At 37.1% G+C, this 16,931-nt stretch overlaps 1 protein-coding gene across 2 annotated transcripts in view; it reads right to left on the bottom strand.

Moving 5' to 3' along the window:
- MICU1 (mitochondrial calcium uptake 1) overlaps positions 1 to 16,931 on the bottom strand; it is a 223,837-nt gene that overhangs the window by 109,445 nt on the left and 97,461 nt on the right. The window lies entirely within an intron of this gene.

Here is a 16,931-nt window from a genome sequence, read left to right as displayed (position 1 = left end):
GGCTCAATAGCTGACAGTCATTACTGTGATCTGTGGCAATTTTCTCTACATTTTCTCTTTTTCTCAGTCTCTTGTTTTCTTGAGATCAAGAATTGGAAAGGGAACTTCAGAGACCTGGATTCTCAGCCTCAGGAAAGCAGCTGCTCAGGAACTGTCCCGGAGAGAGACTGCATCTATTGCATCGCATCTAGAGACAGATGCTTCTTTATGATATACAGTACCACTCTGAGCCTCCTGTCTGACCCTCTCTTTCTTTTTGAATCTCTCCTCCTCATAAACACCTATAAGTATTAGAGTAAAAGCACCCCATTTTTGCCCCTGCATTCATGGTTGCCTTTTTATCTCTGCTTTCTATCCAACATGAAATAGTTTTATGAAAATGAATAGATTAGTGCTGCCATTATGACATAAAAGGGGCTTTTCTGATGGCTCAGAAGGTAAAGAATCTGCCTGCAATGCAGCAGATCCAGGTTTGATTCCTGGGTTGGGAAGATACCCTGGAGAAGGGAATGGGTACCCACTCCAGTATTCTTGCGTGGAGAATTCCATGGAGGGCTACAGTTCATGGGGCTGCAAAGAATCTGATACGACTGAATGCCTAACACTTCCAGTTTTGGTAATATAAACAGGAATCACTGTATTATTTCATATACTGAAATGAATCCACTTTTAAACAGTGTTACTGATGGTGCATAGGCCAATCAGATGAGCCCAAAGGAAAGCACTATTTACAGTCTGCCTAAACTACCAGGATATAATTTGCTCTAATTTCAGATAAAAATCTTTACTACTTCTGCTGTTTTTCTAGGAATTAAAAATAAATTTCTTGAAGTTTTAGGAATAAATATAAGACAATATATGGTTTATACTGCTAATATACAGTAGGTGAACCCAAATAGATTTCTTTTTAAAATTGTAGGCAACTTAAGTTTTGCTCTGAAGGCTGTTAGAACTCTCTATTTTGGAAAACAGATTTTCCTTTATTCAAACAGCCATACTTCTATACACAGAGTATGACATCTTCTCATAACTTTTATTCTTATTTAGGTACATCCTATATCATACACACAAAGGATGTATATAAATATCTACAGATATATACCCTAAAATGAATGTGACATACAATATCACATATGTGTATCTGTATATATACATATTTCCTGATCAATTCCAATATAGTTGCTTTATAAAATATGTTTCTCCCTGGTTACAATTAAATGTAAACATATAAAAGATACACCTTCTGGTTACAATTCATTTTCTTTTCAGATCAGCAGAGATAATTGCTTTAAAATTATAAATTATAGGTTTCATTTGATTCTCAGCAAATTTATACATCCACTTCTGTTAAAACTCTTATTTTTGCATACCAAACTTCTTGTCACACAGTGAAGTCAAGATTTTTTTAATTCAACTCCTTTTTTATGACTTAGAATTTTCATTAAAAAAATCTTATTTAAAAGCATATAGCCTTTCTGATTGAACAGGGAAAGTGATGAGGAAATTCTGAACCTTGCATACTTTCCCTTCTTCTCACCAAGGAAATCCATAAATGGACTCTGCAGACCTCCTAATGTTTTGTGGATTGTGATTTGTAAGTAGAGTAGTATATATTTAAACTTAAAAATTATCTGTTGTTTATTTGAAATTAAAATTCAATTTGTGTGCTGTATATTTACTTGCTAAATTTGGCAACCCTACTTACAAACTATTATCTTAGTGAAAAGAGCTCTCAGTTCCATAATAGAGAGGATTTTCCCAAGCAGTATTTGTAAATATGTTGAACACATGACAACTTCTCTGATTTCAGTTCTCCAACTAACACAATGAGAATAATAATTAAGGCCCTAACTACCTCACTGCAGTTATTCTAAGAAAGAATTAGGCTTTAGGGAATTCCCTGGCAGTCCAGTGATTAATTAGGACTTTGCGCTCCCACTGCTAAGGATTTAGGTTCTACCCTTGGTTGGGAAACTAATACCCCACAAGCTGCATCACATAGCCAAAAAAAAAGTAATACACTCTAGCCAAAGGTTCAATATGCAGTTATCACTGATGTTGGTTTTTAAAAATTCTATTAAAAAGTGCTAAGTACTAACTGCATATCAAGGGTCATTTATAAAATGCTTATTAAACATTCAAAACTCTGTTTTCTTCAAGTTGTATTGTAGTTTGAATGGAAATAATTTAATTAATATTTTAAATAGAAAAAAAGAAAACAGGTGACTCCATCTGTGAGAATAACAGTGTTAGGATAAAACTGCTTTGAATATTTTCACCTCTGGTTGGTGAAACAAGTTGAATTATGCACTATTTTGCAACAAGTCCCAACATATGATTTATTATTGTTATTCAAAGTCTATGAAACAATTTCTTCTCATTACCATCAAACAGTTATATATTACTTTACATTAAGACTATACTTGAAAAGAAACTATTGAAGGAAATATTAACAGTGACTTCTTCTCTGGAGAAAATAATTATGGTTTAACTTATCTGTTTCATAAGGCGAGATTTTGCATCATTGTTTTTCTTAACATGAGGCATTTAATACCCTCTTTATCTTAAAGATTCATATTCCCTTAGCTTACCAGCAACTCTGTGACAGACAAATGACACAGAAAGACTGTAGCTAATTATATAATTGTCTAGGAGCTTCACAGAGTTAATGTATCTAATTTGGTCCTAAATAACAGATTAGATATCCAACGTATTTGACCCATGGATGAATTCCAGGTACATAAGTACATTTAACTGTACTCTATGTTTTTTCACTAAAAGAATCTAACATCTTTTCTTTTTTTATTTCTGTACACTAAGGTACCAGTAAAATAAACTTTGGAATTCTATAGTACCAGTCAACCTAGACATGTGAAAGACAAGCTTTCAATACAAAACAATTAATTTTAAGAGATGTTTTAAAAAAGGAAAAATTTTAGAATCATTGCTGCTGCTAAGTCGCTTCAGTCGTGTCCGACTCTGTGCGACCCCAGAGACGGCAGCCCACCAGGCTCCCCCGTCCCTGGGGATTCTCCAGGCAAGAACACTGGAGTGGGTTGCCATTTCCTTCTCCAATGCATGAAAGTAAAAAGTGAAAGTGAAGTTGCTCAGTCATGTCTGACTCATAGCGACCCCATGGACTGCAGCCTACCAAGGCTCCTCCATCCATGGGATTTTCTAGGCAAGAGTACTGGAGTGGGGTGCCATTGCCTTCATTAGAGAAGATTAATAAACTATGCCTATCATCCCAAACATCCTTAATTGTTATTTATTAGTAATAATTAGAGTAGTTATATATTTCTCCAGGGCTTCCCAGGTGGCGCTAATGGCCCTAATAGCTATCCTTTTTTCCACAGAGTCTAAAAGAAAAAGTAAAACGGCTAAAAGAACAAAAAAAAGGGAAAAGGGAGAAAAAGTATAGAGAATTCTGCTGCTGCCGCTAAGTCGCTTCAGTTGTGACCGACTCTGCGCGACCCCATAGGTGGCAACCCACCAGGCTCCCCCGTCCCTGGGATTCTCTAGGCAAGAATACTGGAGTGGGTTGAATTCTAGTGCCCACTAATATCTGTGTTTTCCTTGAAAGGGATGGTGGTGGCGAGGGCACATAGGACCTTGTAGGCCACTGTAAAGACTTTGGCTTTTACTTTGAGATTAAAATCTGAGAGAGACTGGAAGCCTCTGGGGAATTTAAAGCAGAGGAATGATGTGATTTTATGGTGGGATTCTGGATTATTTCAAAGTAGATATGACAGGATTTACTGACATCAGAAATGAAAATATTCAGAATATTTTAAAAAATACACACACAAACTCAAAACACAAACACACACACACTTTTTCCAAAATGGAATAATGAAGTATGTATGTTCTGACTCATCAGTATATTGTGAACAGTTTTCTATGCTAATAAATCTCTGCGTTACATATGCAAAGTGCTGTATTGAATTTTATTGCATAGATTTATTGTAATTTGTTCAGCCATCTGTTTGATATTTGAATTCTTCCCAATTTATTTTCTGACGATCAGTATCATTACACATGTCATTTTATTAACCTAAACTTGAAGAAATGCAACTGCTGGGCCAGAGGGTAAGCACTTATGAAAATGTCTGAGAAACACTGCCAAGATTCTAAAAAGGCATGTTAATATTTTATATTTTCACTAACACTATCTAGTCAATTAAATTTAAGTGTTATTCCAATAGTTAATTCTGACGCACAAATAGCTTCGTGTACAGTACGGATTTGTTAGTCTATGAGAGGAGGAACAACTAGTAGCCCCTTCATAAGAGGTAATCAGCATTAATCTTTATCCCAGTTTCTTGGATTTCTTTAGATTTTTGAGAGTGATCTTAGTTTAGGAAAGACTTCATTCACCTCATGTAGTTTGGAGGACTAAGCCGAAGTCTAAGCTAGTTTAACTGTAGCATAGATCGGGTGGTAAAGCTGCCCGGTATGCAAGGTACAGCTTTGATGCCTACAGTTTGTCTACCTCCTAAACAAACCCATAACCTTTGATTTACAGGTCTATAATCAGCCACAGGAGCCCAAGAACATGCGGTAGGAGGAAGGGAATTATGATGCTCTTTTTAGCAGCACTAATTGGAAAACCTTGGTTTCTACTTTAACAGATTCTGACCACAAGGAAAATGAACACTTAGAAATTTAATGTATAGTCTTAGATCAAACTTAAACTTCATATTGCTTTTATGTGAAAATCCTTAAATAATGAAAGAAACTACAAGAGATGTTACTATGAGCTTACCACCTTTACACATAGACTCTGCAATGGCTACAAAGAGAGTTCTTTATTGTGTCTCAGTGTGATTTATTTTATGTCAAGTGGCAAGGTTTCCTAAATAATATGAAACACTACCTGTCAAAAACCTGAGATTAAAAACTTCATAAGACTGTGAAATGTTTCTGAATTTGTTCAGCAAGGCTTTAGCTGTGCAGACACTTCTTCCATCTAACTATTGCTCTTCTTCCATTTACATCTTTTCTAGAAAATACATTTCAGCCCCGATTCTATCTATCTATCTAGATTATCTATCTATCTATATAACTTTCTAAATAAAATTTCACACCTGAAGAAAAGAAATAGCAAATGTTCCTACTTCAAGGTATATAACCTGTTTTTACACTATATCTCTACCTCAGTTGCTAGATGACCTTCACAGGGCTGCCAGAAAGTCTTGCATTTAAATAGATCTTCCTTAACACTGTTATTTGACAGTTGTGCTATATGAAGAGTATTAAATGCCAGAGATGTCAAAAATCTTTGATTCCCCAAGAGTTTCTGGGAAGTAGATTCCAAGGCATGCCTGTGCTTTACCTTTTTATTAAGGTCACATCCTTCTTCAGAAATATATTTTCTTCAAATGCATGTTGCTATTTTTGTGGCCAAATTACATAGGTGATAGATTCCCTACCCCTACCTTCTGAGATCTAAAAAAATATAATCATCTGCTTGACATTCATTTCATTCTATGTGGTTTCATGCCATTCCTTGTGCTCAACAGCCAAAGTGACAATTTATGCCAAGATACAACTTAATGCATATGTGCTTATAATTAGCTGCTTTAATAAAGAGATTGGATATTTGATACTTAATTTATGCTCATTATGAAGGATCCTCTTTACATGTGACTTAGTTTTGTGTCACATAAAAAGCTATTTTTTTGGCTTAGTGTCCAAATAGAAAAAAATTTGCTATTCTAATTAATTTTCTAGCTTTCACTGTGTATAGAGAATAACTATTATTTTAAACCAGTTTTAAATACTAGGCAGGAGGCTAAGGCTACTTGGAGCAATATAAAATTTTAGTATGTATACTAAAGTAATTATCAGAAAACTTCTTAGATACTTAGCCAACAAATATACATGGAATACTTGTTATGAGCCAGATACTGGGCTGGACACCTTCTCCAGAAGGGATACTGATTAGGCAAATCAGTCCATGACAACCACTATTTCTTGCCTTGATTTCATTTTTGCACCCTCAAATTCTTCAGCAAAACAAATGAGCATTTTCCAAAGCTGTTCCAGAAATAAGTAAGCAACACATCATGAAGCCTAAGCATAACCAAACACTATTAAGTTGTGGGTTTTATGGAAAAGTCAGATATATAGGAAGGACAGACACATTTGATTCCAGTCCAGCTTCTAAGAGGCAAACAATGTGAAAAAGTGGGGCTCACAGGCCATAGTAAATATTTTACACAACATAAATTACTGACGGCTGAATTCTACAGAGCCACCCCAATCATCAACAGAACAAAAACAAGATACAGCAGAGGTGGAAGAAGACAGAACAGAAGGTATGTGAGGTACAAGAGGGGAAGTTTCTATAATCTGTTCTTGGGAAATGATGGAAAGACTCTGGCAGGATGGTAAACTGAGGTCTATTTGACACTGTAATCAAAGGTATAGAGATGGATAGGTGGTTTTGTCTCCTTTCTACCTAGAAGAAACCCAGAGAAGTCACATCCCAAATATTCTTTCATTGAAATATTTTTGGAATGACTACTATTAGTAGGATACTGTGTTAGGTACTTTGGGGATACAAAGCCACATAGCAGAGTTCCTAATTTCAAGATATTATTTAGTGATACCATAACCACTGTCTAAACTTTATCATTAATTAGAGAGTTTTTCAAACTAACAAATACTTCTGGAGCTGTTACAAGGTATCATAATTCATTCACAATTCAATGTAAAAAGTTTTTTTAAATTCTGATTTTTAAAACAAGTAGAATTTTAGCTGAGACATAGGAGAAAGTTCTGATTTGAAGAGTGAAGGGAGAAGAAGAAATAATGTGACAGGTTAGGGTACTTTCTAGAAGGCATAGAATTTAGCTATATTGGAATTTTACTTTTCTTGCTCCAGGAATTTTCTCCCATTGATAAATGAGATCTAAAACAGAAGGAAACCTTCCCTCGTTAGGCCTTCGCTCCCAAGGCCCTAAGGAGCAGAGACGGAAAAACAAGGGCAGACCTCTTTCTTTTCTCTCTTTCAGAGCTCCTATATATGAATCTCATATCATAAGAAGCGGCTCCACGGAAAAGTGGCAGAAAGCTTTACAGGCCAACATAACCCATTCAAGAGAGAATACAGTGTATGCAAACATAATAATTTTAGTGGTGGCACCAGCTCATAGAGCATACAGAAAATACTCCTGATTACCTCACTCAACATTCTTTTTAGAAAACAGGCCCATTTGACTATCTGTACTGAAAGGGTAGAGCTCTAGGAATCCTGCGATCTCAATCAGATATCCATAAGATTTTAAGATAATATTAGAATTTTATTAGAATTTTTAGAATATAATTTTCAGAACAGAATTTTCAAAACATGAAAATGGATCAATTTAAATAAAACACAAATATGAAAAGGCTAATAATAACTGATTTCCTCATGGGTATAAAATTATAAAATCTTTCTCAAGATACAGTCAAAACACATTTAGATCTTATCTTTATTGTAAGTCACAATTTGCTACTTTAGTCTCTGTTCTCCCCTTGGCCTTATGAACCCTCAGAACAAATCTCAGGCATTGTTCTCAAGGGATAAACTTTACTTTTGCAAATGAAAAAATTTAATCTTCTAGTACAGTCACAAGGAGACTTGTGAGAGCTAAATACAAACACCAGTTATTTCTTGCTAATGTGAACTAAAATTATTTTGTGGTTGTTGATACAAAGATGTAAATGCTTCAACTTTCTGTAATAACAGGGTCTACTGAAATGACATTATATTTTCAAGTACATCTGGCTCAAAATGAACTTAACATCATAAATATTTGATATATTTAAATGCATTATTTTATTGTTTTGACAGAAGCTGTATTATTATAAAATCAATGAATTAACCATAAGAAAGGCTATGCTAGAGAAAGAAGTTACTGGTAAATAACATAGTGAGACACTTTTGGCCTAACAGCATGCTAATGAGTATTTCTGAAGTTCTAAGCACTTTTTATAGGGTAAAACAACAATGAATAAGATCAACCATTTTCTTCTTTGTTTTACCCTTCATAAGGACAATTAGGCAACAGCAGAAAATCCTGAGACATAAAAATTACATGTGCTCGTGCCCAGATGCTGTCATGTCCGACTCTTTTGTTCACCAGGTACATCAGATTTTCCAGGCAAGAATACTGGAATGGGTTACCATCTCCTTCTCCAGGGGATCTTCCTGATCCAGGGATTGAACCCGTGTCACCTGCACTGGCACGCGGATTCTTCACCACTGAGCCACCTGAGAAGCATCAGTTAGTTCAGTTTAGTTGTCAGTCGTGTGTGACTCTTTGTGACCCTGGGGACTACATCACGCCAGGCTTGTCTGTCCATCACCAACTCCTGGAGCTTGCTCAAACTCATGTCCATCAAGTCAGTGATGCCATCCAACCATCTCACCCTCTGTCGTCCCCTTCTCCTCCCGCCTTCAATCTTTCCCAGCATCAGGGTCATTCCCAATGAGTCAGTTCTTCACATCAGGTGGCCAAAGTATTGGAGTTTCAGTTTCAGCATCAGTCTTTCCAATGAATATTCAGGACTGAGTTCCTTTAGAATTTGACTGGCTGGATCTCCTTGCAGTCCAAGGAATTCTCAAGAGTCTTCTCCAACAACACAGTTCAAAAGCATCAATTATTAGGCACTCAGCTTTCTTTATAGTTCAACTCTCACATCCATACAAGACTACTGCAAAAACCATAGCTTTGACTAGATGGACCTTTGTTGGCAAAGTAATGTCTCCGCTTTTCAATATGCTGTCTAGGTTGGTCACAGCTTTTCTTCCAAGGAACAAGCATCTATTAATTTCATGGCTACAGTCACCATTTGCTGTTATTCTGGAGCTCAACAAAATAAAGTCTGTCACAATTTCCATTGTTTTACCATCTATTTGCCATAAAGCGATGGGATCAGATGCCATGAACTTAACTTTTTGAACGTTGAGTTTTAAGCCAACTTTTTCACTCTTCTCTTTCACTTTCATCAAGAGGCTCTTTAGTTCATTTTCACTTTCTGCCATAAGGGTGGTGTTATCTGCATATCTGAGGTTATTGATATTTCTCCCAGCAATCTTGATTCCAGCTTTGCGCTTCATCCAGCTTGGCATTTCACATGATGTACTCTGCATATAAGTTAAAATAAGCAGGGTGACAATATACAGCCTTGACGTACTCCTTTCCCAATGTGGAACCAGTCCGTTGTTCCATGACCAGTTCTAACTGTTACTTCTTGACCTGTATACAAATTTCTCAGAAGACAAGTAAGGTGGTCTGGTATTCCCATCTCTTTCAGAATTTTCCAGTTTGTTGTGATCTACACAAAGGCTTTGGCATAATCAATAAAGCAGAAGTAGACATTTTTCTGGAACTCTCTTGCTTTTTCTAGGATCCAACAAATGTTGGCAATTTCATCACTGGTTCCTCTGCCTTTTCTAAATCCAGGTTGAACATCTCAAGTTCACAGTTCATGTACTGTTGAAGTCTGGCTTGAAGAACTTTGAGCATTACTTTGTGGGCATGTGAGATAAGTGTAATTGTGTGGTAGTTTGAACATTCTTTGGCATTGCCCTTCTTTGGGACTGGAATGAAAACACCTTTCCCAGTCCTGTGGCCACTGCTGAGTTTTCCAAAATTGGTGGCATACTGAGGGCAGTACTTTCACAGCGTCATCTTTTAGGATTTGAAATAGCTCAACTGGAATTCCATCACCTCCACTAACTTTGTTTACAGTGATGCTTCCTAAGGCCCACTTGACTTTGGATTCCAGGATGTCTGGCTCTAGGTGAGTGATCACACCATCGTGGTTATCTGGGTCATGAAGATCTTTTTTGTATAGTTCTTCCGTGTATTCTTGACACCTCTTCTTAATATCTTTAGCTTTTGTTAGGTCCATACCATTTCTGTCCTATATTGTGCCCATCTTTGCATGAAATGTTCCCTGGTATCTCGAATTTTCTTGAAGAGATCTCTGTGAAGCTGTGAAGCTCACTCAGTCGTGTCTGACTCTTTGCGACCCCATGGACTGTAGCCTACCATGCTCCTCTGTCCGTGGGATTCTCCAGGCAAGAATATTGGAGTGGGTTGCCATTTCCTTCTCCAGGAGATCTTCCCAACCCAGGGATCAAACCCGGGTCTCCCACATTGTAGGCAGACGCTTTACCATCTGAGCCACCAGGGAAGATCTCTAGGCTTTCCCATTCTATTTTTTTCCTCTATTTCTTTGCACTGATCACTGAGGAAGGCTTTCTTTATCTCTCCTTGCTATTCTTTGGAACTTTGCATTCAAATGAGTACATCTTTCCTTTTCTCCTTTGCCTTTAGCTTCTCTTCTTTTCATAGCTATTTGTAAGGCCTCCTCAGACAACCATTTTGCCTTTTTCCATTTCTTTTTCTTGGGGATGGTCTTGATCACTGCCTCCCGTACAATGTCACAAACCTCTGCCCATATTTCTTCAGGTACTCTGTCTTTCAGATATAATCCCACATTGTACCAGTTCTTGCTTTTGATTTTTCTGGTGGCTTTTCAAAGATTAATAGTACATAGTAAGATTGCTTACAAATAATCCACTTTTTGATCATTTTATTATTGTCTCCACAAGCTATCTAAAACTTTGGTCTATAACAGGGTCAATAACTTTATTTAGAAAATATATGAAGACAAAGAACATACATAAATATTTCAACCTGTCAATAGCCAAGATCCAGATTCTAAATTATGTTATGATAACATAGTGAATCTTAGTATTAGCTATGAATCATCCAAATCAATAAATAATATATAGCATTCTAGATAAATCTAGATGACTTTTCTTTATATCAAGTTATAAGTCTCTGACTTCAATTACAAGATTTAAGACCACCAGCTAATGTTGTAGTTGGTGAGTCCAGAGTGCTAAGCCATTAATAAACCATGCTTCAGCATTTTCATTCAATTTCAATTAACCTAGTTTAAGGATCAAAGCCTCTTTGGAAATTATTTAATAATAATAATTATTAACAGTCTTTATTGTGCGTGGAATGAATCTAAATTTATTTTATCAGTGAGCAGTTATTTAGTAAATACTTAGTATTCTACTTAATATAGATGCTATGGCTCATGCTTGACAATTGTTCAAGTTAATCCATCAAACCTCATCAGACAGATAAAGTATGAAACAATAAAATCTATGAATTAGGGTAAGAGGGGGATATAAGTAATTTAATTCTGAATTATAAGAAACCTTATAAATTTCTCATAACCTACTTCATTTAGAAGTAGGTTAGCTTAAAAACATATTTTCCTCACTCCACTGGTACTGGATGTGGACTGAGGACATCAACAGCTAAAAGAACTATTCTCAACTCAGGATATAAACAGCAGAGTCTTCTGTTTTATAAACTTCATTTCGGAGAAAACTGAAAAAAAAACAATCCTTGCTTTGTTACTTTGCCACAATGCTTTATATATAGTAGATAAGTTCGTAATTAATATCACTATAAATCTGTAACAAATAATCATTACAAACCTATGCTCACTGTCAGGCAGTTACATTCTAGGTAGGAAGATGGAGAATAAAGAAGATATATCAATTATCCACTTCTGGGTATTTATCTGGAGAACACAAAAATACTAATTTTAAAAGATAAAGGCATCCCTATGTTCAATGCAGCACTATATACAATGGCCATGCCACAGAAACAACCTACGTGTCCACTGACGAATGAATGGATAAAGAAGATGTGGTATACACTCATGCATGTGCACACACACATATATATAAAATGGCACATAACTCAGTCATAAAGGAAGGTAAAATCTTGCCACTTGTGACAACCTTGGACCTTGAGGGTATTATGCTAAGTGAAGTAATTCAGATGGAGAAAGACAAATACCAAATGATTTCATTCACATGTGGAATCTAAAAAAAAACAAACAAATAAACAACATAAAGCAAAACCAAACTCAGAGAGAACATACTAGAGGTTACCAGAGGGGAAGGGGGTTGAAGGGTAGCTGAAATGGGTAAAGGAGGTTAATTATATATGATGACAGATGGCAACTAGACTTGTAATCGTGATCACTTTGTAGTGTATATAAGATGTTGAATTATAATGTTGAACACCTGAAACTCATAATTTTTTAGGAAAGAAAAGAAATCAATTATATAGAATGTGAAATTAAAAGACACTTGCTCCTTAGAAGAAAAGCTATGACCAACCTAAACAGCATATTAAAAAGCAGAGACATTACTTTGCCAACAAAGGTCTGTCTAGTCAAAGCTATGGTTTTTCCAGTAGTCATGTATGGATGTGAGAGTTGGACTATAAAGAAAGCTGAGCATCTAAGAACTGATTCTTTTGAACTGTGGTGTTGGAGAAGACTCTTGAGAATGTCTTGTACTGCAAGGAGACTCCCTTGGACTGCAAGGAGATCTAACCAGTCAGTCCTAAAGGAAATCAGTCCTGAATATTCATTGGAAGGACTGATGCTGAAGCTGAAAATCCAATACTCTGGCACCTGATGAGAAGAACTGACTCATTGGAAAAGACCTTGATGCTGGCAAAGATTGAAGGCAGGAGGAGAAGGGGACAACAGAGGATGAGATGGTTGGATGGCATTGTTGACTCAATGGACATGAGTTTGAGTAAGCTTTGGGAGTTCGTGATGGACAGAGAAGCCTGGCGTGCTGCAGTGCATGGGGTCACAAAGAGTTGGACATGACTGAGTGACTGAACAGAACTGAACTGATATAGAATGTGAAGTCATGATAAATGCCGAGGAGAAAAAAGAGAGCAAAAGAGGGATTTAGGAGATGTGTATGTGTAAGTGTGTGTGTATGACAGGATGAAGTGAAGTGAAGTGAGGCTGCTCAGTCGTGTCCAACTCTTTGCAACCCCATTGACATCAGGCTCCTCCATCCATGGGATTTTCTAGGCAAGAGTACTGGAGTGGGTTGCCATTTTCTTCTCCAGGGAATCTTCCCGACCCAGGGATCGAACCCATGTCTCCCACACTGTAGACAGACGCTTTACCGTCTGAGCCACCAAGGAAGTTCTGTATGACAGGGTAAAAGGTATTTAAATTTTAGGCTGGCCAGAGAAGGCACCCATTATCCAAAGTACATACAGAGAAGAGCGAGAAATTTATGTCACTGCTTATTATAAGCACAAGATATTGCTGCCAAATTGGTTGTTATTCTGGGTGTGAGTCAAAAAAATTCTTGTTTAGCTAAAAACTGAAACTTCTAAAACTGATGGTAAATTCTTGAACACCACTGATTCTATTAATTTTGAAAAAAAAACCCAGATAATTAGAAATACAACAGTCTTGTATCATATGGGTTATGCTCTTCACATTGCTCTAGCTGGTTTTCCATTAGAAATCTGAAGAATGGTCCATGTTGTTCATCAGAGTAACAGACGAATAAATATGCTAATGTACTCTCCGAGGCCCAAGCCACTCCCTAGCAAAGCTTTTGGTGTTTAAAGGACTACATTTCTTCTTGCCTGACGACCTGGCAAGAAGTGTGTTTAGATGTAATGAGTCCTTGTTATTCACAAAAAGGTGGATTCACTGAATGCCTCACTTATCATTCTAGCGGCTATTAGGATGTGGGAAATAACTGATCTCAATGTCATTTCTGTGGCATATTTCCCTCCATGATTTGTTAAATAAAGTAAACAATGCAGTGCACAACATGCAGATTGTAAGACTGCTTGAACTGCCCATTATCTACAGCAGAGTTTACGAACAGCCTTTCCACAGCTCAGTTTTAGAGAAAGAAGAGGCACTATGGTAAGCTGTGGCTTATCACTGCTGAAAATGTGACCACAGCGGGAAAGCCAAGTGACAGAAGCCCATGTGCTGGAGTGGCCTGGGTTCAAGCCCTAAATCATCTACTTACTGTGGGACTTGAGGCAAGTTTTTTATTTAATATAAATTTATATATTTTAATTGAAGGCTAATTATTTTACAATATTGTATTGGTTTTGCCATACATTGACATGAATCCACCATGGGTGTACACGTGCTTCCCATCCTGAACCCCTCTCCCACCTCCCTCCTCATCCCATCCCTCTGCATCATCCCAGTGCACCAGCCCCAAGCATCCTGTATCATGCATCGAACCTGGACTGGCGATTTGTTTCACATATGATATTATACATGTTTCAATGCCATTCTCCCAAATCATCCTACCTTCTCCCTCTCCCACAGAGTCTGAAAGACTGTTCTATACATCTGTGTCTCTTTTGCTGTCTCGCATACAGGGTTATCATTACCATCTTCCTATATTCCATATATATGTGTTAGTATACTGTACTTTGGCCACCTCATGCAAAGAGTTGACTCAGCGGAAAAGACTCTGATGCTGGGAGGGATTGGGGGCGGGAGGAGAAGGGGACAACAGAGGATGAGATGGCTGGAGTGAACTACGGGAGTTGGTGATGGACAGGGAGGCCTGGCGTGCTGCGATTCATGGGGTCGCAAAGAGTCGGACACAACTGAGCGACTGAACTGAACTGAACTGATACTGTATTGGTGTTTTTCTTTCTGGCTTATTTCACTCTGTATAGTAGGCTCCAGTTTCATACACCTCATTAGAACGGATTCAAATGTATTCTTTTTAATGGCTGAGTAATATTCCATTGTGTATATGTACCACAGCTTTCTTATCCATTCGTCTGCTGATGGACATCTAGGTTGCTTCCATGTCCTGGATATTATAAACAGTGCTGCGATGAACATTGGGGTACATGTGTCTCTTTCAGTTCTGGTTTCCTTGGTGTGTATGCCCAGCATTGGGATTGCTGGGTCATATGGCAGTTCTATTTCCAGTTTTTAAAGGAATCTCCACACTGTTCTCCATAGTGGCTGTACTAGTTTGCATTCCCACCAACAGTGTAAGAGGGTTCCCTTTTCTCCATACCCTCTCCAGCATTTATTGCAAGTTTTTAATTGTTTGTGTGCCTCAATTTCCTCATCTGTAAAATGAAGATAGTAAACTACAAACATTACATGGTTGATATAAGGAAAATGTAGGTGCAATTGAAGTCCTCAAAGAAAAGTATTTGGTGAAATAAGAGCTGAAATTTTTCCAAATTTTATGAAAACTATAAACCCACAGACCCCAAAACTCAAAGAATCCCAAGACAAGAAACACAAGAACACTATACAGAGATACACAATGAAACGAAAATCAAACAACCCTGTAAAAACTACATCAGTGGTTCTCAACCAGGGATTATTCCTCCCCATTCCTACTCCTCTGGGGACATTTGACAAAGATATTTTTGTTTGCAACAACTGGGTGAGGGAAAGTGTGCATGACTGGCATCTAATGTGCAGAGGCCAGGAACGCTGCTAAACATCTTATAATGGAAAGGACAGCCCTCACAAAAATCAGTTACCCTGCCTAAAACATCAGCAGTTCTAAGGCTGAGAAATATGGGGCTTCCCTGGTGGCTCGGATGGTAAAGAATCTGCCTGCAATGAGGGAAGAGAAATACTAAAAGCATATAGTAATCAAAATGCTTAAAACTAGTGAAAAGAGAAAATCTTAAAAATCATATCCTTATCATATTTTCTCATCCTGACAAATACAGAAAGTATATGAGATTGCAATAGTAAGCATTTTTTGTAAATCACATACCAAGGTTAAGCCAGGAGCTGAGTACCAAGAAGTAAAGGTGCCCAGACCTGTAGAGCTACTTAGAGGGATTCCCAGTACTCACAAGTCAATGTGACTTTTTAAAAAAATATCTGAATTTAGGGAGCTACACAATGTGCAGTTTCTATCTTCAGCAAAAACTGAAGATTCTGCTCTGTGGTCTTCCTGACACTTAATCATAGGTAAGAAGTGGTGGGGCCAGGGTTTGAACTGAAGTCTGTTTCAAAAATGCATCAAAATAATATTAATAATACAAAATATAAGATCATAAATGTGCTTTCAGTTTACTATTTTGGGTCTTCATAACAAGTTAATATATATCTATTCTGCTAGAGCACTGGTCCACTACAAATTTATTCAATTACTTTGGTAGTCAGGGACAGCTGTGGTAAAGCATATCAGTCTATATTTCTTCATTTTTTTCTGTCAATTAGAGGAAAGAAGAGTAACAGTGGTCACAGCTATGGCAGGAACTGTGTATATCATTTACTGAAAATTGTTTATAGTTTAAAAAATTTTTTATGGAGTACAGTTGATATACAATGTTGTGTTAGTTTCTGCTATACAGTGAAGTATATCAGTTACACATATATTCACTCTTTTCTAGATATTTTTTCCCATATAGGTCATTATAGAGTATTGAGAAGAGTTCCCTGTGCTATACAGTAGGTCCTTATTAATTATCTATTTTATATACAGTTGGAGGAGGAAATGGAAAACCACCCCAGTATCCTTGCTTGGAGAATTCCATGGACAGAGGAGCCTGGCGGGCTATAGTCCATGGGTCGCAAAGAGTCGGACACGATTGAGCGACTAACACGCTTATATACAGTAGTATATATGTCAATCCCAATCTCCCAATTTATCCCTCCTCATCCCTTCCCCACTGGAAACCATAAGTTTGGAAAACTGTTTACAGTTTTATCTTTATAGATGCCTACTCTGGAGAAGAGTAGGAAGAGGTGCTTATTTTTATTTGGTTCTGTCCTCCATGGGGAAAAAATTGAGAATCACTTCTTTCAAGTATCAGATCTCCTTGGTCAAGCTAGGTAGATTTCAATCGATGCACACAGAGAGCTAGAGACATACACTCTTTTTTCTGAATGGTTAAAACAAAGTCATACTAAAGGGAAATAATGCTAAGAACACTTACAGTAGCATACTAATCAACAAAACAGTTTAGCCTAGAATACTCAGAAATTCATCAGTGCTCTAAAGGAGTAAAAGCTGAGTTTTGTGTCTTAAGAAGTTATCTTCCAAGGTTCAAAAA

Source organism: Budorcas taxicolor, chromosome 5, assembly GCF_023091745.1.
Source record: "Budorcas taxicolor isolate Tak-1 chromosome 5, Takin1.1, whole genome shotgun sequence".
In the NCBI taxonomy this organism is placed as follows: Eukaryota; Metazoa; Chordata; class Mammalia; order Artiodactyla; family Bovidae; genus Budorcas; species Budorcas taxicolor.
The sequence above is the reverse complement of the archived record's forward strand: the minus strand, read 5'-3'. Positions and strand labels throughout refer to the sequence as shown.